The sequence below is a fragment of the Canis lupus genome, chromosome 6 (genome assembly GCF_011100685.1).
Source record: "Canis lupus familiaris isolate Mischka breed German Shepherd chromosome 6, alternate assembly UU_Cfam_GSD_1.0, whole genome shotgun sequence".
Lineage (NCBI taxonomy): Eukaryota > Metazoa > Chordata > Mammalia > Carnivora > Canidae > Canis > Canis lupus.
In genome coordinates, this window is record NC_049227.1 from 13,884 (window position 1) to 35,729 (window position 21,846).

The following is a 21,846-nucleotide window of genomic DNA, read 5'->3' on the forward strand; positions in this document are numbered from 1 at the left end:
TTAGTTTTAAGGGCTTGTCTTGGGGACCTCCAGAAGGGCTGGAGCAATTCCTCAAGTTCTGTTTACATTTTGATATGGGTCCTTCAAGGGCATTGTGCTCTCTTCTCATTCTAATTGGGGCTTCCAGCCTTTGGCTTAGGCTCAGTTTTTATTCTACTGTGGGGTTTTCTAAGACATTAGCTGTAAACTTTTGTTTTATTCCAGTAACTGAAGTAATGCAAATTTCAGCTCTTCTTAACAGGGGCCTGGGATTGCTGAACCTGTGCTAATACTGAACTTAAAGTAGAATGGCCGTAATGTTCTCGGACTCCACACATCCTGTCCCGTCCTATCTAGCTCATGCCGCTCTCCCTGGAGCTCCTAAGAGAGAAATTGCAAATGACCTCAGCGTGGCAGCATGTGTTGGGGGACAGGACCAGGTATTTGGGATCAGGAAGACCTGGGGCACGGGCGTCCCGGCTGTGCAGCAGGATTCCATGCTGCAGACTCTTTTTTCCCTAAGGCTATCTTGACAACTGACTTTGTACATAGAAAAGTTCTCCTTTGTCTTTAAAAGTTGAGGAGCAAGTTAAGCATTTTTTCTCTGCCCATCTGATTGCTCAGATTCCAATCTGAGACATATTTCCTGTTAATAAGTATAATTTATTCTCTGTAGTACTTGGTTAAAATATTCTGACACAAGTAATTCAGAGGGATGAGGGTTTCTCATCTCTTTCTTCACAGTTCAGTCACTCATCAGGAAATGCATCTGTATGGATTTGGAAATAATTGAGAGACATTTGTATCAATGGTCCTATTATTATGTGAAGGATTCTTCCCTGAGATTCTTCCCCTGTTTCAACTGACACTGAAACACTGTGAACTCTTTGGAAGACAAATGTCAAGGAAATAAATGTTATACATTGCTAATTTTAAGTGCACTTGCAATATGGTGTCTATTATAATAGAAGTATTTTTATCTGATTTTTGCTATTTATTATCCTTTCCTGCTTCAGGTTGAGGAGGCATTATACATGTTCATAAGTGTTTTTCTTTCCTTCTGATATAAAATTCTTACTTTGTTCCCATCGAAGGAACTCTTTAAGAATAAGGCAAAAGTTAATTCAACGATTCTTAAAATGTCTTCACACGGGAGCCTGATTCATTTAAGTCAATTTTCAAATTAAATCTTATTTCTTTGAAAGAAAACAAAGTTTTATAAGGAAATTGAGAAGATAGTACAGAGAATTCTCATGCACTTGCACTCAATTTCTCCAATTATTGATATCTTATATCAGTAAGGTACAAATATTAGCTAATGAATCAATATTAAAATTTTTCCAATAACCAAAGACCATACTTTATTCAGATTTCCTTAGTTTTTGCTAAGTCTCCATTCCTCATATTACACTCCATTTGTCCTCATGTTTTCTTAGGCTCCTCTGGATTGTGACAGTCTTTCAGCCTTTCCTTGTTGTTGTTGCACTGGAACACTTTGAGAAGTAGAGTATTTTGTAAAATTTCCCTCAGTCAGGACATGTCTGTTGTTTATCTCATGATTCAACTGTTTTTGTGGATTTTATACAGAGATATACTGCCATTTTTATTATATCATATAAAGGTTAGATACTATCAACATGATTTATCAGTCTTGGTATCGATCTGATCATCTTGCTGAGGTAGTGTTTGTCAGATTTCTCTGTATTAAAGTGATTCTTTTTTATTATTATTACTACTAATATTATTATTATTATATTATCATTATTATTTTAAGTTTTTCATATTATATTTTGTAGAAGGAAGTTACTATGTGTATTCCACACATAAGAGTGGGAAGCATGCTCATGAACTTGACGGTGGAATGTCTGCACAAGTTGTTTGAAAATCTTCTACATGGGAGATTTCTTTTCCCTCTGGGTTTGTTTGTTTCTTTTTCAAAGATGCTATTTATTTATTTGAGAGAGAGAGGAGTGAAAAACATGTGCTAGAGGGGCAGAGGGTGAGGGAGAAGCAGGTTCCCTGCTGAACAGGGAGCCTTCCTTGGACCTGGATCATGATCCGACCCTAAGGCAGAAGCTTAACAGACTGAGCCACCCAGGTGCCACTCTTTCTTTCTTTCTTTTTTTCTTTCTTTCTTTCTTTCTTTCTTTCTTTCTTTCTTTCTTTCTTTCTTTCTTTCTTTCTTTCTTTCTTTCTTTCTTTCTCTCTTTCTTTTTTTTCTTAATAATAAATTTATTTTTATTGGTGTTCAATTTGCCAACATACAGAATAACACCCAGTGCTCATCCCGTCAAGTGCCCCCCTCAGTGCCCGTCACACATTCACCCCCACCACCGCCCTCCTCCCCTTCCATCACCCCTAGTTCGTTTCCCAGATTTAGGAGTCTTTATGTTCTGTCTCCCTTTCTGATATTTCCCCCACATTTCATCTCCCTTCCCTTATATTCCCTTTCACTATTATCTATATCCCCCAAGTGAATGAGAACATATAATATTTGTTCTTCTCTGATTAACTTACTTCACTCAGCATAATACCTTCCAGTTCCATCCACGTTGAAGCATATGCTGGTTATTTGTCGTTTCTAATGGCTGAGCAAGGCCCACCTTTTCACTCTCTTCATCTTCTGAGTCTCCCATGATATGAATTCTGTTGTTTTAATAAGTGGCTGAGTTTCCAAGTCTGCGTTTGTGGTCCATAACCTTCCTTGTTTTTAAGGCTTCCACTTGGGACTGCATCTCAGTTATAGCATTTTTAACGTTGGCCTGACTAGATTTCAGTTCTTTTATTTCTACAGTAAGGGATTCTCTAGTTTTCTTCTGTGCTCTTTTTCTAGCCCAGATGCTATCTTTATAATCATTGTTTTAAACTGTAGTTAGACATCATATATTTGTATTGATGGACTTCCTGGCTGTGAGTACTACCTCATGTTATTTTATGGAGACGAATTTCTCCATCTCATTATTTTTTCCAGAAAAGAAAGAAGGAAGAAAATGAAAAACCAAGAAAAACAATAACAACTGCCCTCCCAAAAAAACCACCAGATTATTTTTGCCTGGTTGTTAAAAGATTCTAAATCCCAAAATAAGAAACAAAATTAAAGTACCATGAAACTAAAAATAAGAAATATATAAGGTACATACATAAAAATTAAAATAAGGCAATTTATAAAATAGAATCAAAGAAAATAAATGAAAATAAAGCACAAAGTACAAAGGAAGCTAGACCATACTTTCCAGGCAGAGCTGAATCTCTGCAGCCTCTGTGGTCCGACACCTTGGTGGCAGCAAGTGGTCTGTGCGGGGTTGGGGATTGGCCATGGCGCTGATTGTCAGGTGCACATCTGCCTGGGAGATGCACCTGCGGGGTCAGAGGCGGGGTGGGCGTCAGCACTTCTGGCCTCCAGTGAGCAGTGCTGTGCTGCTCCCTGAGACTTGGCGCTGATAGGCGGGATGTGGGTACAGACGCTGGGTCATCTGGCTCTGGGGCTGAGCATTCCGCCCCCCAGTCTGCATGTCCTCCACAGAAGATTCCCCAAGCCTCCGGGTCTCTGCCGCTTCGCTCAGAACCCTGCTTTCTCTCTGCCCGCGTCCGAGCTTCTTTTGGTTTTGTTTTTTTAATCTCAGACTGTTGTGCCCAAGATTGCGAATCTGAGAAACCACCGAGAAGCTGATTCCGATGCAAACACACGAGGGACTATTTACAAACTCAATCTTTTGTCCAAGTATACCTGACACAGCGGAGCAGAGAATTGGACCCTGAGGTGGGTTTTTGCTTAGTTTTAAGGGCTGGTCTCGGGGACCTCCAGAAGGGCTGGAGCAATTCCTCAAGTTCTGTTTACATTTTGATATGGGGCCTTCAAGGGCAGTGAGATCTTTTCTAATAGGGGCTTTCTGCCGTTGGCCTGGGCTCAGTTTTTATTCTATTGTGGGGCTTGCTGTGTCCAGACAATGAGCAATCAGGAAGGAAATGACGGACGTGAATCCCTTCTCAGGAGCATCACAGAGAATAAATAATGAGACTGTACCAAAGGAGCACAAGACATGTACACTGAGTCACACTAGGCTCTGGGAGGCCGTCCTGGGCTCATTGGTTTGGAGCCTCATCTTGTGAAAATATCCGCAGTTCCTGAAGCCACCCTCAATTTCAATGTCATTCCTGTCAAGTCATGTTGGCAGATCCTATACATAGGAAAAAAAAAAAAAACCAAAACATCCATCCGCCCCCACAAATAACCCCGGAGAGCAAATCAGTATTGGAGAAGCAGGACAGAGCGGGACACAGCACTTTCCTATTTCAAACGATGTCACAGGGATCCCTGGGTGACGCAGCGGTTTGGCACCTGCCTTTGGCCCAGGGCGCGAACCTGGAGACCCGGGATCGAATTCCACGTTGGGCTCCCGGTGCATGGAGCTTGCTTCTTCCTCTGCCTGTGTCTCTGCCTTTCTCTCTGACTATCATAAGTAAATTAAAAATTTTAAAAATATTTAAAAAATAATAAAACAAACGATGTCACAGAGACAAAGGATAACGCAGTTTTGTCTTCGGGACTCCGCCTGGCTCTGTTGGTTAAGCATCCGACTCTTGACCTCACCTCCGGTCCTGATCTCGGGGCCATGAGTTCTAGCCCGGGGATGGTCCATGACGAGGCCTGACGCCTACTTAAACCAGACCCACGAGGGTGGTCCCAGCATAAGCTGAAGGAGCAGAACAGAGAGTCCAGAAGGAAACGTGCTCTGATACAACTGATTTTTTAACTTAATTTAATTTAAACCCAATTAATTAATGTATAGTGTATTATACTTTCAGAGGAAGAATTCAGGGATTCACCAGTTGGAGCTAACAGCAGTCCTCGTGACATCACGTGCCCTCCTTCATGCTGGTCCCCTGTTATCCCCTCCCCCGACCCCTCCCTTGCAGCGACACTCAGTTTGTTTCCTATATATAAGAGTCTGTATTCCCTGTATCTGTTTTCATCTTATTTGTTTTTCCTTCCCTTCACAGATGTTCATCTGCTTTGCTTCTTTAATTCCACCTATGAATGACACCACACGGACATTCTCTTTTCCGACTGACCTATTTCACTTAAGATGATCCCTCTAGTTCTATCCACGTCATTGCAAATGGCAAGATTTCCTTCTCTTTGATAGCTGAGTACCATTCCTCTCTCTATGACCCTCTTTATCCATCATCTGGCAGAGGGCACCGAGGCTCCTCCCTCAGTGTGACCACTGTGGACACGGCTGCTGTGGACATTGGGGTCCTGGTGTCCCGAGTCTCACTGCATCTGTATCTTCGGAGTGAGCTCCAGGCCGTACACTTGCTGGTTGCAGGGCGGCTCTATTTGTAACTTCCTGAGGGGCCTCCACACTGTTTCCAGGGCGGCTGCACCAGCCCGCTGTCCCACCCACAGTGGAAGAGGGTTGAGTGAGTTTTACAGGATGTGGTAAAAGTCTGGTCCACATTTCATTTCGTGTCCTTTGGGCTCCAATTCCTTCTCCTTAAGTATTTTTGAGGAAACCGGGTGTTGGGCTCCTTTTCAGTGAGATGTTTCCGAAGCTAACAGGCCCCAGCTGGAGCCTGGAAGGAGGCAGAGGTGGGCCCGGGGATGGGCACGTGCCTCCTGCACAGCCTCCTGTAGCCTCTGAGCATCCCGCAGGGGGCGCCCGAGCCCAGGCACTGCACAGGGGGGACACATGTGCAGTAGGCCTCCTCTGCCTCCAGTAACAGGAGCCAGCCTGTGCTGGGGAGGCCTGAGGAAGACGGGGGGACACATCCACGCTGATGAGCCACAGCCTCCTCAGAGCATGTGGGGAGTCTTCAGGGGGATATTGCTCAGCGTTCACGCTGACAGGAGTCCCAGTCTCCTCAGGACACACGGTGAAGCTTCAGGAAGATGTGGGTCCACATCCATCCTGACAGGAGCCCCTGGACCACTTCAGGACCTCCCGGGAGGCTTCAGGAAATAGTTGGCCCGCACCCACCCTGACAGGAGCTCCTGGCCTGCCTCAGGACCTGTGGGAAGGATTCAGTAAGATGTGGGCCCGCATCCACGCTGACAGGAGCCCCTGGGCCACCTCAGGACACGCGGGGAGGCTTCTGAAACATGTGGCGCCGCGACCACTCTGGCAGGAGCTAACGGGCCCCTCAGGACATAAGTTGAGTCTTCTGGAAGCTGGGGGCTGCATCCACAGTGACAGGAGCCCCGGCCAGCTCAGAACCTGCAGTGACGCTTCGGGAGGACATGGGGCCATGTCCACACAACCGGACGCTGATGTCCTCAGGACCCCCGGTGTAGACTTCGGGAAATATTGGGATGTGTCCATGCGGACAGAAGACCCCAGCCTTGTCAGAGCCTGTGGTGAGGCCTAAGAAAAATGGGGATGCCGAATCCACACTGACAGGAGTCTCTGGCCTCCTCAGGACACACTGTGAACAATTGGGATGATTTGGGGCTATTTCCATTCTGACAGGAGCCCCCAGCCTCCTCAGGTCTTATGGTGAGGCTGAGGAAATTCTGGGGCCACATCAAGACTGAGAGGACCCCCGTCCTCCTCAGGACCTGCACTCTGGCTTCGGGACACATGGGGCTGCGTCTAGGCTGACAGGAACCCACAGCCTCCTCAGGACTTGCGGTGAGTTTTCAGGGGACATGGCACCATGTCCAGGCTGACAGGAGACCCCGGCCTCCTGAGAACCTGCTGTGAGGCTTCCAAAGGATGTGAGGCATACTCCACAGTGACAGGAGACCTCTCGTACTCAGGACCCGCTGACTATGACTCTGGAACTCGTGGAGCCACGTCCGCACTCACAGGAGCCCGGCGTCCTCAGGACCCCCTGGAGGACACTGGAGGCGCCGTTGTGGGCCTCGTCCATGTCAGAAGGGACTCCTCAGAACCATAGGGTAAGTGAATGGGTAGAATGAATGGTACCGTCAGGGGAGGGGAGGCAGTTTGTGGTTAGGGTTAGGTTACATGTTAGGGGTTAGTTATTATGCTTATGGTTATGGATTAGAGGTTAGGATGAGGGATAAGGGTAAGAGTCAGTGGTTAGGAGTTACGATGGGGGTTTGGGTTAGGGACAGGAGTTAGAGTTAGGGTTAGGGTTTAGACTTTAGGGATTATGGCAGGAGGTTAGGAGTTGGGGTTTGGGTTATGGTTAGAGTTAGTGTTGGGCTAGATTTGCGTTAGGGTTACGGGTTAGGGTGTGAGTTAGGGTTAGTGTTTAGGGTTAGGGGTTAAAGTTAAAGTTAGGGCTAGGTTTAGGGTTAGGGTGAGGGTTAGGTTTAGGATAGGGGTTAGGGCTAGGGTTAGATTTAGTGTTTGTTTAGGGGTTAGGGTTAGGGTCAGGTCAGCGTCAGGGTACGGTTTTAGAAAAGGGTAAGAGAGGGTTAGGCAGTGGGTTAGGGATTAGTTTTAGGGTACAGGTTAGTGTGCAGTTTGGGGTATGAGATACTATTGGTATTATAGGGTTAGGGTTAGTGTACAGGTTAAGGTTAGGATTAGGAATTGAGTACATTAAATAAGGTTAGGGTTAGAGGTTAGGGTTAGGGTTAGATTTAAGGTAAGGGTCAGGGTTAAGGGTTTAAAATAGGTTTAAGAGTTAGGGTGAGGGCTGGCAGGAAGGTTCAGTGAATGTGTTTCGGTCTTGGGGTTTGTGTTTGGTTTTTGATTAGTGATAGTTCTTGTTAAGGATTACCTTAACATTAGGCTTAAGTGTATGGTTAGGGTTATGTCTGTGTATGGTTAGAGTTTGTGTCTTGGCATGTGCCTGCACTGGGACTCCTAGCATCTTGGGCAGTTTAGTTTTATGCCCTCTATTTAGGTTTTAGGTTCAAAGATAGCCTGACTCCACCAAGTAAGTGGCCTCCCCAGAGAATCAAAATCCAGGCTTCTGCTGGGGTGAGAATAGGCATGGCAGGCTTCTCCTGAGCTGAGCTAAGGAGGGGATTTGTGGCTCTAAAGACTGTTTGGATTTTCAGTTGCCTTTCTGATTTTATCTCTTGTGTGCACATGTTTACTCTATACTACTAATTATTATTTTAAAGTTTTACTTGAATTCCTCTTTGTAAACACAGTATGATATAGTTTCAGGTTTACCACATAGTGATTCAATCCTTGAATACAACGCCTGTTACTGGTCAGAGGTGACCTCCACTATCCCCATCCCCTGATTCCCCATCCCCCCCACCTTCCTCTGGTATTTATTAGTTTATTCTCTGTGACTATGAGTGTGTTTTTTTTGTTTGCTTCTCTCATCCCCCCCTCTGCCCCTTTGCCAGTTTGTTTGGTTTCTTAAAATTCACATGTGAATGCCATTGTATGGTATTTGGTATCTATCTTTCTCTGACTGAGTTCATTTAGCATAAGTCTCTTCCACTTCTCCCACGTCATTGTAAATGGCTTCATTTCATCCCTCCTGATGACCGAGTGATGTCTCAGTGTGTATATTTACCACATCGTCTTGGCCCATTCATCTGTCGATGGACATCTGGGCTGTATACACAGTTTTGCTGTTGTTGATAATGCTTCTACCAACACTGGGCTGCGTGTTCCTCTTCAAATCTACTAAACTACTTTTGTATCCTCGGGGTAAATACCTAGCTGTGCAATTTTGGAATAGTAGGGTAGCTCTATTTTAACTATTTTTTTAAAAAAATTTTTGTGATAGTCACAGAGGGAGAGGCAGAGACACAGGCAGAGGGAGAAGCAGGCTACATGCACTGGGAGCCCGATGTGGGATTCGATCCCGGGTCTCCAGGATCACGCCCTGGGCCAAAGGCAGGCGCCAAACCGCTGCGCACCCAGGGATCCCCTATTTTTAACTTCTCGAGGACCCTCCAGACTGTTTTCCACAGTGGCTGCACCTTTATTTATGTATTCATGAGAGACACAGAGAGTCAGAGTTATAGGCAGAGGGAAAATGAGGCAGCATGGGGGGAGCCTGATGTGGGATGTGATTTCCCCAGGATCATGACATGAGCCAAAGCAGATGCTCAAACACTGAGGCACCCAGGTGCCTTGTTGATTCAATTTATTTGCTAGTTATGGGTGTGTTCATATTTTCTATTTCTTCCTATTTCAGTTTTGCTCATTTGCACATTTCTAGGGATTTGTCATTTCTTCCAGGACTCCCAGTTTGTTAGCATATCATCTTTCATAGTATTCCCTTATAATTGTCTAATTTTGCTGGTGTTGATTGTGATCTCTCTTCTCTCATTTGTGATTTTATTTATTTAGGTCTTTTCTCTTTTCTCGTTGATAAGGCTGGCTAAGGCTTGATCCATTTTATTAATTATTTTGAAGAACCGGCTCTTAGTTTCTTTATTCCATTTTACTGTTTTGTTTTTTCTGCATTCTTTATTTCTTCTCTCATCTTTTTTTTCCCTTCTTCTGTAGGCTTTAGGCTTTGTTTGCTATTCCTTTTCCAGCCTATAGGGCGTAGGGTTAGGTTTTGTATTGGAGACTTCTTGTTTCTTGAGATAGGCCTGTATTGCTATGTACTTCCCTCTTAGGATTGCCTTTGCAACATCCCAGAGATTTGGAGAAACGTTTTCTTTTTCATTTGTTTTCAATTTGATCTTTAATTTCCTGGTTGCTCCATTCATTCTCTAGTAGGATGTTCATAATCTCCACGTATTTTTGGTCTGTCCAATTTTTTTTCTTACTGTCGACTTCGAGTTTCATAGAGTCATGGTCCGAAAATGTACAGGGTGTGATATCAACCTTCTTGTACCTGTTGTACCTGTTGAGGGCTGATTTGTGGGCCATGATATGATCTGTTCTGGAGAATGTCCCATGTGCACTTGAAAGTAATGTGCATTCTGCTTTAGGTTAAAATGTTCAGACTATATCTGTTGAGTCCCTGTGGTCCAGTGTGTCAAGGCTATTGTTCCCCTGTTGATTTTCTGCTAGACGATCGGTCCATTGCCATAAGTGAGTGGGTGTTAAAATCCCCTGTCATTGTATTATTATCAGTGAGTTCCTGTACGTTTGTTGTTAATTGGTTTCTATATTTATGTACTTCCATGTTGGCAGCATAAATATTTAGTTGTTTGAACTATTTTTAAAATAAATTTATTTTTTATTGGTGTTCAATTTACCAACAATCAGAATAACACCCAGTGCTCATCCTGACAAGGGACCCCCTCAGTGCCCTTCACCCATTCACCTGCACCCCCTGCCCTCCTCCCCTTCCAGCATCCCTTGTTCCTTTTTCAGAGTTAGGAGTCTTTATCTTCTGTCTCCGTTTCTGATATTTCCCACACGTTTCTTCTCCATTCCCTTATATTCCCATTGACTGTTATTTATATTAACCAATTGAATGAGAACATACGTTTGTCCTTCTCCGATTGACTTACTTCACTCAGCATAATACCCTCCAGTTCCATCCACGTTGAAGCAAATGGTGGGTATTTGTCGTTTCTAATGGCTGAATAATATTCCATTGTATACAAAAACCACATCTTCTTTATCCATTCATCTTTCGATGGACACCATGGCTCCATCCACAGTTTCGGTATTGTGGACATTCTTGCTAAAAACATCGGGGTGCAGGTGTCCCGGCATTTCATAGCATCTGAATATTTGGGGTAAATCCCCAACAGTGCAATTGCTGGGTCATAGGGCAGGTCTATTTTTAACTCTTTGAGGAACCTCCACACAGTTTTCCAGAGTGGCTGCACCGGATCACATTGCCACCAACAGTGTAAGAGGGTTCCCTTTTCTCCGCATCCTCTCCAACATTTGTGGTTTCCTACCTTGTTCATTTTCCCCATGCTCACTGGTGTGAGGTGGTATCTCATTGTGGTTTTGATTTGTATTTCCCTGAGGCAAGTGATGCACAGCATTTTCTCATGTGCATGTTGGCCATGTCTATGTCTTTGTCTGTGAGATTTCCATTCATGTCTTTTGCCCATTTCATGATTGGATTGTTTGTTTCTTTGGTGTTGATTTTAAGAAGTTTTTATAGATCTAGGAAACTAGCCCTTTATCTGATACGTCATTTGTAAATATCTTCTCCCATTCTGTAGGTTGTCTTTTAGTTTTGTTGACTATATTTTTGCTGTGCAAAAGCTTCTTATCTTGATGAAGTCACAATAGCTCATTTTTGCTTTTGTTTCTTTTGCCTTTGTGGATGAATCTTGCAAGAATTTACTGAGGCCGAGTTCAAAAAGGGTGTTGCCTGTGTTCTCCTCTAGGGTTTTGATGGACTCTTGTCTCACATTTAGATCTTTCATCCATTTTGAGTTTATCTTTGTGTATGGTGAAAGAGAGTGGTCTAGTTTCATTCTTCTGCATGTGGATGTCCAATTTTCTTACCACCATCTATTGAAGAGATTGTCTTTCTTCCAATGGATAGTCTTTCCTCTTTTATCGAATATTAGTTGACCATAAAGTTCTAGGTCCACTTCTGTGTTCTCTATTCTGTTCCATTGATCTATGAGTCTGTTTTTGTGCCAGTTCCACACTGTCTTGATGACCACAACTTTTAATACATCCTGAAATCTGCCATTGTGATGTCCCCAGATATGGTTTTCTTTTTTAAAATTCCCCTGGCTATTCGGGGTCTTCTCTAATTCCACACAAATCTTGAAATAATTTGTTCTAACTCTCTGAAAACTCCATAGTATTTTGATAGGGATTGCATTAAACGTGTACATTGCCCTGCGTAACACGACATTTTCACAATATTAATTCTGCCAATCCATGAGCATGGTATATATTTCGATCTCTTTGTGTCTTCCTCAATTTCTTTCAGAAGCGTTCTATAGTGTTTAGGGTTGAGATCCTTTACCTCCTTGGTTAGGTTTATTCCTAGGTATCTTATGCTTCTGGGTGCAATTCTAAATGAGATTGACTCCTTAATTTCTCTTTCTTCATCCTCATTGTTTGTGTATAGAAATGCCATTGATTTCTGGGCATTGGTTGTGTATCCTGCAATGCTACCAAATTGCTGTATGTGTTCTAGCAATCTTGGCGTGGAGGCTTTTGGGTTTTCTAGGTAGAGTATCATGTCATCGGTGAAGAGGGAGAGTTTGACTACTTTTTAGCCAATTTGAATGCCTTTAATGTCTTTTTTTTGTCTGATTGCTGAGGCTAGGACTTCCAGTACTATTTTGAATAGGAGTGGTGAGAGTGGGCATCCCTGTCTTGTTCCTTATCTTAGGGGAAAGGCTCCCAGTGCTTCCCCATTGAGAATGATATTTGTTGTGGGCTTTTCGTAGATGGCTTTTAAGATGTCGAGGAATGTTCCCGCTATCCCTATGCTCTGAAGGGTTTCGATCAGCGATGAATGCTCTATTTTGTCAAATGTATTCTCTGCATCTAATGAGAGGATCATATGCTTCTTGGTTTTTCTCTTGGTGATATGATGAATCACATTGATTGTTTGACTAGTGTTGAACCAGCCTTGTGTCCCTGGGATAAATCCTACTCGTTCATGTGAATAATTTTCTTAATGTACTGTTGGATCCTATTGGCTAGTATCTTGTTGAGAATTTTTGCATCCATGCTCATCAGGGATATTGGTCTGTATTCTCCTTTTTGGTGGGGTCTTTGTCTGGTTTTGGAATTAAGGTGATGCTGGCCTCATGGAACGAATTTGGAAGTACTCCATCTCTTTCTATCTTTCCAAACAGCTTTAGTAGGATAGGTATGGTTTCTTCTTTAAACGTTTGATAGAATTCCCCTGGGAAGCCATCTGGCCCTGGTCTTTTGTGTCTTGGGAGGTTTTGGATGACTGCTTGAATTTCCTCTCTGCTTATTGGCCTGTTCAGGTTTTCTATTTCTTCCTCTTCCAGTTTTGGTAGTTTCTGGCTTTCCAGGAATGCGTCCATTCCTTTCTTCTAGATTGCCTAATTTGTTGGCATATGGCTGTTCATAATATGTTTTTAAAATCATTTGTATTTCCTTGGTGTTGGTAGTGATCTCTCCTTTCTTATTCATGATATTATTAATTTGAATCTTCTCTCTCTTCTTTTTAATAAGGCTGGCTAATGGTTTATGTATCTTATTAATTCGTTCAAAGAACCAACTTCTGGTTTTGTTGATCTGTTCTACAGTTCTTCTGGTCTCGATTTCGTTGAGTTCTGCTCGAATCTTAAATAACTCTCTTCCTCTGCTGGGTGTAGGATCTATCTGCTGTTTTTTTCCCTAGCTAGTTTATGTGTAAGGTTACCTTTGTATTCGAGTTCTTTACAGTTTTTGAATGGAGGCTTCTATTGTGATGTATTTCCCCCTTAGGACTGCTTGTGCTGCATTCCAAAGATTTTGAACGGTTGTATCTTCATTCTCATTAGTTTCCATGAATCTTTTTTTAATAAATTAATTTTTTATTTGTGTTCAATTTACCAACATACATAATAACACCCAGTGCTCATCACGTCAAGTGCCCCCCTCAGTGTCCATCACCATTCTCCCCACCACCCGCCCTCCTACCATTCTACCACCCCTAGTTCGTTTCCCAGAGTTAGATGTCTATATGTTCTGGCTCCAATTCTCATGTGGAATCGTTGTTCCTGACCTTACGTGTATCTGAGTTGAATACAGCGATTTCCAAAGACCTTCTTCAATCAGAGTATAGCTAATTTCCAACTCGCATGTACGAGTGGGTAGCAGACATCTGCCTCCCATGAATACACACTTCTGAGAGTTGAGCTTATGGCCTGTACCTCCACATCCTGCCTGCAGGTACCCTTCGCTTCGAAAAGGCCTAAGCCTGCTGCGTGACGGAAGTGTTCTGAGAGGTAACTGGAGTCTCCAGGCACACATGACTAGTGCCTCCAAGCTCAATCCACCGATTTCCTAATAATTCCTGTGGTAGACTTGTGCTACATACTAAGTTCCATATGTGAGAAGGTAGCTGAACGCCTTGTCCAAAAGCATCTTACTTCTGAGAGTTGAGCTCACCTTCAGTCCCTCACAGTTCCACACTGCCTGCAGAGTGAGTTTCGCACATCTTCACCAGAGACGTTTGCCAAATGCTTGTGAGCCGCAACTAAACAATACAGACAAGGACGGTATCTCCAGGTGCAGTACACTGGTAATCTTGGAACCTCCTAACTCAGAATACTGCTACCTTCTCACTGCCATAAGAACGCAGCTAGGTGAGAGCTGGCTTCTAGGCATGCTTCCCGGTGAGAGCTGAGGTCAGGGCAGAACCCCCCGAATCCTGCCTGAGTGTAGACATAGCTGTTAACATCCTCATGTTAGGTGCTGGGAGAGGTTGGGGGAATAGCATGTGTCAGAATTGGGCCTGAACTCACGTGTATCTGAGTTGAATACAGCGTTTTCCAATGGCCTTCTTCAATCAGAGTGTAGCCATTTTCCAACTCCCATGTACTAGTGGGTTGCAGACATCTGCCTCCCATGCTTACTTCTGAGAGTTGAGCTTATGGCCTGTACCTCCACATCCTGCTTGCAGATACCCTTCGCTTATAAAAGGCCTAGACCTGCTGCGTGACGGAAGTGTTGGGAGAGGTAATTGGAGTCTCCAAGGAACAGAATACTAGTGCCTCCAAGCTCAATCCAGCGATTTCCCAGTAATTCCTGTGGTAGACTGGTGCTACATACTAAGTTCCATATATGTGTGAATGTAGCTAACGCCTTGTCCAAAAGCATCTAACTTCGGAGAGTTGAGCTCACCCTCAGTCCCTCAAAGTTCCACACTGCCTGCAGAGTGAGTTTCGCTCGTCTTCACCAGAGACGTTTTCCAAAGGCTTGTGAGACACAACTTAACAATGCAGACCTGGGCGGTATCTCCAGGTGCAGTAGAGAGGTAATCTTGGAAAGTCCTGACTCAGAACACTGCTACCTTCTCACTGCCATAAAAACGCAGCTAGGAGAGCGGTGGCTTCTAGGCATGCTTCCCTGTGAGAGCTGAGGTCAGGGCAGAACCCTCCCGCATCCTGCCTGAGTGTAGACATAGCTGCTAACATCCATATATTACGTGCTGGAGACGTTGGTGGAATTGCATGTGTCAGCATTGGGCCTGAACTCACGTGTATCTGAGTTGAATACACCGTTTTCCAACGGCCTTCTTCAATCAGAGTGTAGCTAGGTTCCAACTCCCATGTACTAGTCGGTTGCAGACATCTGCCTCCCATGCTTACTTCTGAGAGTTGAGCTTACGGCTTGTACCTCCACATCCTGCTTGCAGATACTCTTCGCTTCTAAAAGGCCTAGACCTGCTGCGTGACGGAAGTGTTGGGAGAGGTAATTGGAGTCCTCAGGCACACAAGACTAGTGCCTCCAGCTCTTTCCAGCGATTTCCTAGTAATTCCTGTGGTAGACTGGTGCTACATACTAAGTTCCATATGTGAGAAGGTAGCTGAACGCCTTGTCCAAAAGCATCTTACTTCTGAGAGTTGAGCTCCACCTCACTCCCTGACAGTTCCACACTGCCTGCAGAGTGAGTTTCGCACGTCTTCACCAGAGACGTTTTCCAAAAGCTTGTGAGACGCAACTTAACAAGGCAGACCTGGACGGTATCTCCAGATGCAGTAGAGTGGTAATCTTGGAACCTCCTGACCCAGAATATTGCAACCTTTTCACTGCCATAAGATCGCAGCTAGTTGAGAGTTGGCTTCTACGCATGCTTCCCTGTGAGAGCTGAGGTCAGGGCAGAACCCTCCCGCATCCTGCCTGAGTGTAGACATAGTTGCTAACATCCTTATGTTAGGTGGTGGGATAGTTTGGGGGAAGAGCATGTGTCAGCATTGGGCCTGAACTCACGTGTATCTGAGTTGAATACAGCGTTTTCCAACGACCTTCTTCAATCAGAGTGTAGCAAGGTTCCAACTCCCATGTACTAGTGGGTTGCAGACAACTGCCTCCCATGCTTACTTCTGAGAGTTGAGCTTATGGCCTGTACCTCCACATCCTGCCTGCAGGTGCTCTTCGCTTCGAAAAGGCCTAAGCCTGCTGAGTGACGGAAGTGTTGGGAGAGGTAATTGGAGTCTCCAGGCACACAAGACTAGTGCCTCCAAGCTCAATCCAGCGATTTCCTAGTAATTCCTGTGGTAGACTGGTGCTACATACTAAGTTCCATACGTGAGAAGGTAGCTGAACGCCTTGTTCAAAAGCATCTTACTTCTTAGAGGTGAGCTCACCCTCAGTCCCTCACAGTTCCACACTGCCTGCAGAGTCAGTTTCCCACTTATTCACCAGAGACGTTTGACAGAGGCTTCTGAGACGCAAGTTAACAATGCAGACCTGGACGGTGTCTCCAGGTGCAGTAGAGTGGTAATGTTGAAACCTCCTGACACAGAATACTGCTACCTTCTCACTGCCATAGGAATGCAGCTAGTTGACATCTGGCTACTAAGCATGCTTCTCTGTGAGATTTGAGTTCAGGGTAGAACCCTCCCACATCCTGCCTGACTATAGACGTAGCTGCTAACATCCTCATGTTAGTAGCTGGGAGAGTTTGGGAGAAAAGCATGTGGAATCGTTGTGCCTAAATGCACGTGTATCTGAGTTGAATACAGCGATTTCCAAAGAACTTCTTCAATCAGAGTATAGCTAGGTTCCAACTCGCATGTACGAGTGGGTAGCAGACCTCTGCCTCCCATGCATACACACTTCTGAGAGCTGAGCTTATGGCCTGTAACCCTACATCTCCCTGCAGGTACCTTTCGCTGTCAAAAGGCATAGGCTCGCTGCTTGACGGTAGTGTTGGGAGAGGTAATTGGAATCTCCTGGCCCAAAAGATTAGTGCCTCCAAGCTCAATCCAGCGATTTCCTAGTAATCCCTGTGGTAGACTGGTGCTACATACTAAGTTCCATACATGAGAAAGTAGCTGAACGCCTTGTCCAAAAGCATCTTACTTCTGAGAGTTGAGCTCACACTCAGTCCCTCACAGTTCCACACTGCCTGCAGAGTGAGTTTCGCACTTATTCACAAGAGACGTTGCCAGAGGCTTCTGAGACGCAAGTTAACAATGGAGACCTGGACGGTATCTAGGTGCAGTAGAGTGGTAATCTTGGAACCTCCTGACTCAGAATACTGCTACCTTCACACTGCCATAAGAATGCAGCTAGTTGAGAGCTGGCTTCTAGGCATGCTTCTCTGTGAGAGCTGATTTCAGGGCAGAACCCTCCCACATCCTGCCTGACTGTAGACGTAACTGCTAACATCCTTATGTTAGTTGCTGGGAGAGTTTGCGGGAAATGCATGTGTAAGCGTTGGGCCTGAACTCACGTGTATCTGAGTTGAATACAGCGATTTCCAAAGACCTTCTTCAATCAGAGTGTAGCTGTCTTCCAACTTGCATGTACAAGTGGGTAGGAGGCCTCTGCCTCCCATGGATAAACACTCTGAGAGTTGAGCTTATGGCCTGTACCTCCACATTCAGCCTGCTGGTATCCTTCGCTTCTAAAAGGCCTAGGCTCGCTGCTTGACGGAAGTGTTGGGAGAGGTAATTGTAGTCTCCAGCCACACAAGACTAGTGCCTCCAAGCTCAATCCAGCGATTTACTAGTAATTCCTGTGGTAGACTGGTGCTACATACTAAGTTCCATACGTGAGAAGGCTGCTGAACGCCTTGTTCAAAAGCATCTTACTTCTTAGAGGTGAGCTCACCCTCAGTCCCTCACAGTTCCACACTGCCTGCAGAGTGAGTTTTGCACTTATTCACCAGAGACGTTTGACAGAGGCTTCTGAGACGCAAGTTAACAATGCAGACCTGGACGGTATCTCCAGGTCCAGTAGAGTGGTAATCTTGGAACCTCCTGACTCAGAATACTGCTACCTTCTCACTGCCATAGGAATGCAGCTAGTTGACAGCTGGCTTCTAAGCATGCTTCTCTGTGAGATTTGAGTTCAGGGCAGAACCCTCCCACATCCTGCCTGACTGTAGACATAGCTACTAACATCGTTATGTTAGTTGCTGGGAGAATTTGCAGGAAATGCATGTGTAAGCGTTGGCCCTGAACTCACGTGTATCTGAGTTGAATATAGCGATTTCCAAAGACCTTCTTCAATCAGAGTGTAGTTAGGTTCCAACTCGCAATTACGAGTGGGTAGCAGACCTCTGCCTCCCATGCATACACACTTCTGAGAGTTGAGCTTATGGCCTTTAACCCTACATCCTGCCTGCAGGTAACTTTCGCTTAAAAAAGGCCTAGGCTCGCTGCTTCACGGAAGTGTTGGGAGAGGTAATTGGAATCTCCTGGCACACAAGACTAGTGGCTCCAAGCTCAATCCAGCGATTTCCTAGTAATTCCTGTGGTAGCCTGTTGCTACATACTAAGTTCCATACGTGAGAAGGTAGATGAACGCCATGTCCAAAAGCATCTTATTTCTGAGAGTTGAGCTCACCCTCAGTCCCTCACAGTTCCACACTGCCTGCAGAGTGAGTTTCGCACTTATTCACCAGAGACGTTTGCCAGAGACTTCTGAGACGCAAGTTAACACTGCAGACCTGAATGGTATCTACAGGTGCAGTAGAGTGGTAATCTTGGAACCTCCTGACTCAGAATCCTCCTGCCTTCACCCTGCCATAAGAATGCAGCTAGTTGAGAGCTGGCTTCTATGCATGATTTTCAGTGAGAGCTGAGTTCAGGGCAGAACCCTCCCGCATCCTGCCTGACTGTAGACGTAGCTGCTATCATCCTTATGTTAGTGGCTGGGAGAGTTTGCGGGAAAAGCATGTGTAAGCGTTGGGCCTGAACTCACGTGTATCTGAGTTGAATACAGCGATTTCCAAGGGCCTTCTTTAATCAGAGTGTAGCTGTGTTCCAACTCCCATGTCCGAGTGGGTTGCAGACATCTGCCTCCCATGCATACACACTTCTGAGAGTTGAGCTGATGGCCTGTACCTCCACATTCACCCTGCTGGTATCCTTCACTTCTAAAAGGCCTAGGCTCTCTGCTTGACAGAAGTGTTGGGAGAGGTAATTGGAGTCTAAAGGCACACAAGACTAGTGCCTCCAATCTAAATCCAGCGATTTCCTAGTAATTCCTATGGTAGACTGGTGCTACATACTAAGTTCCATATGTTAGAAGGTAGCTGAACGCCTTGTCCAAAAGCATCTTACTTCTGAGAGTTGAGCTCACCCTCAGTCCCTCACAGTTCCACACTGCCTGCAAAGTGAGTTTCGCACGTCTTCACCAGAGACGTTTGTCAAAGGCTTGTGAGACGCAACTTAACAATGCAGACCTGGACGGTATCTCCAGGTGCAGTAGAGAGGTCATCTTGGAACCTCCTCACTCAGAATACTGCTATCTTCTCACTGCCATGAGAACGCAGCTAGTTGAGAGCTGGTTTCTACGCATGCTTCCCTGTGAGAGGTGAGGTCAGGGCAGAACCCTCCCGCATCCTGCCTGAGTGTAGACATGGCTGCTAACATCCTTATATTAGGTGCTGGGAGAGGTTGGAGGAATAGCATGTGTCAGCATTGGGCCTGAACTCATGTGTATCTGATTTGAATACAGCGTTTTCCAATGGCCTTCCTCAATCAGAGTGTAGCTAAGTTCAAATTCCCATGTCCGAGTGGGTAGCAGACATCTGCATCACATGCATACATGCTTCTGAGAGTTGAGCTTATGGCCTGTACCTCCACATCCTGCCTGCAGATACCCTTCGCTTCGAAAAGGCCTAAGCCTGCTGCGTGACGGAAGTGTTGGGAGAGATAATTGGAGTCTAAACGCACACAAGACTAGTGCCTCCAATCTAAATCCAGCGATTTCTTAGTAATCCTGTGGTAGACTGGTGCTACATACTAAGTTCCATATGTGAGAAGGTAGCTGATCGCCTTGTCCAAATGCATCTTACTTCTGAGAGTTGAGCTCACCCTCAGTCCCTCACAGTTCCACAATGCCTGCAGAGTAAGTTTCGCACGTCTTCACCAGAGATGTTTGCCAAAGGCTTGTGAGACGCAACTTAACAATGCAGACCTGGACGGTATCTCCAGGTGCAGTAGAGTGGTAATCTTGGAACCTCCTGACTCAGAAAACTGCTACCTTCTCACTGCCATAAGAACGCAGCTAGGTGCGAGCTGGCCTCTAGGCATGCTTCCCTGTGAGAGATGAGGTCAGGGCAGAACCCTCCCGTATCCTACCTGTGTGTAGACATAGCTGCTAACATTCTTATGTTAGGTGCTGGGAGTGGTTGGGGGAATAGCATGTGTCAGCATTGGGCCTTAACTCACGTGTATCTGAGTTGAATACAGCGTTTTCCAACGGCCTTCTTCAATCAGAGTGTAGCTAGGTTCCAACTCCCATGTACTAGTGGGTTGCAGATATCTGCTTCCCATGCTTACTTCTGAGAGTTGAGCTTACGGCCTGTACCTCCACATCCTGCTTGCAGATACCCTTCGCTTCTAAAAGGCCTAGACCTGCTGCATGACGGAAGTGTTGGGATAGGTAATTGGAGTCTCCAGGCACACAAGACTAGTGCCTCCAAGCTCAATCCAGCTGTTTCCTAGTATTTCCTGTGGTTGACTGGTGCTACATACTAAGTTCCATATGTGAGAAGGTAGCTGAACGCCTTGTCCAAAAGCATCTTACTTCTGAGAGTTGAGCTCACCCTCAGTCCCTCACAGTTCCACACTGCCTGCAGAGTGAGTTTCGCACGTCTTCACCAGAGACGTTTGCCAGTGGCTTCTGAGACGCAAGTTAACAATGCAGACCTGGACGGTATCTCCAGGTGCAGTAGAGTGGTAATCTTGGAACCTCCTGACTCAGAACCCTCCTACCTTCTCACTGCCATAAGAATGCAGCTAGTTGAGAGCTGGCTTCTAGGCATGCTTCTCTGTGAGAGCTGAGTTCAGGGCAGAACCCTCCCGCATCCTGCCTGACTGTAGACGTAGCTGCTAACATCCTCATGTTCGTGGCTGTGAGAGGTTGTGAGAAAAGCATGTGGAATCTTTGTGCCTGAACTCATTTGTATCTGAGTTGAATACAGCGATTTCCAAAGACCTTCTACTATCAGAGTGTAGCCAGGTTCCAACTCGCATATACGAGTGGGTAGCAGACATCTGCCTCCCATGCATACACACTTCTGAGAGTTGAGTTTATGGCCTGTAACCCTACATCCTGCCTGCAGGTACCTTTCGCTTCAAAAGGCCCAAGCTCGCTGCTTGACGGAAGTGTTGGGAGAGGTAATTGGAATCTCCAGGCCCACAAGACTAGTGCCTCCAAGCTCAATCCATCGATTTCCTAGTAATTCCTGTGGTATAGTGGTGCTACTTACTAAGTTCCATACGTGAGAAGGTAGCTGAATGCCTTGTCCAATAACATCTTACTTCTGAGAGTTGAGCTCACCCTCAGTCCCTCACAATTCCACACTGCCTGGAGATTGAGTTTCGCACGTCTTCACCAGAGACGTTTGCCAGAGTCTTCTGAGTCGCAAGGGGAACAATGCAGATCTGAATGGTATCTCCAGGTGCAGTAGAGTGGTAATCTTGGAACCTCCTGACTGAGAATACTGCTACCTTCTCACTGTCATAAGAACGCAGCTAGTTGAGAGCTGGCTTCTAGGCATGCTTCCCTGTGAGAGCTGAGGACAGGACAGAACCCTCCCGCATCCTGCCTGCCTGTAGACGTAGCTGCTAATATCCTAATGTTAGGTGCTGGGAGAAGTTGTTAGAAACGCATGTGGAAGCGACAGGCCTGTACTCACGTGTATCTGTGTTGAATATGGCGATGTCCAATGGCCTTCTTTATTCAGTGTAGGTAGGTCTTTTTTTTTTATTAATTTATTTATTTAGATAGTCACACACACACAAAGAGAGAGAGAGAGTGTGAGTCAGAGACATAGGCAGAGGGAGAAGCAGGCTCCATGCACCGGGATCCCGATGTGGGATTCGATCCCGGGTCTCCAGTATTGCGCCCTGGCCATAGGCAAGCGCTAAACTCCTGCACCACC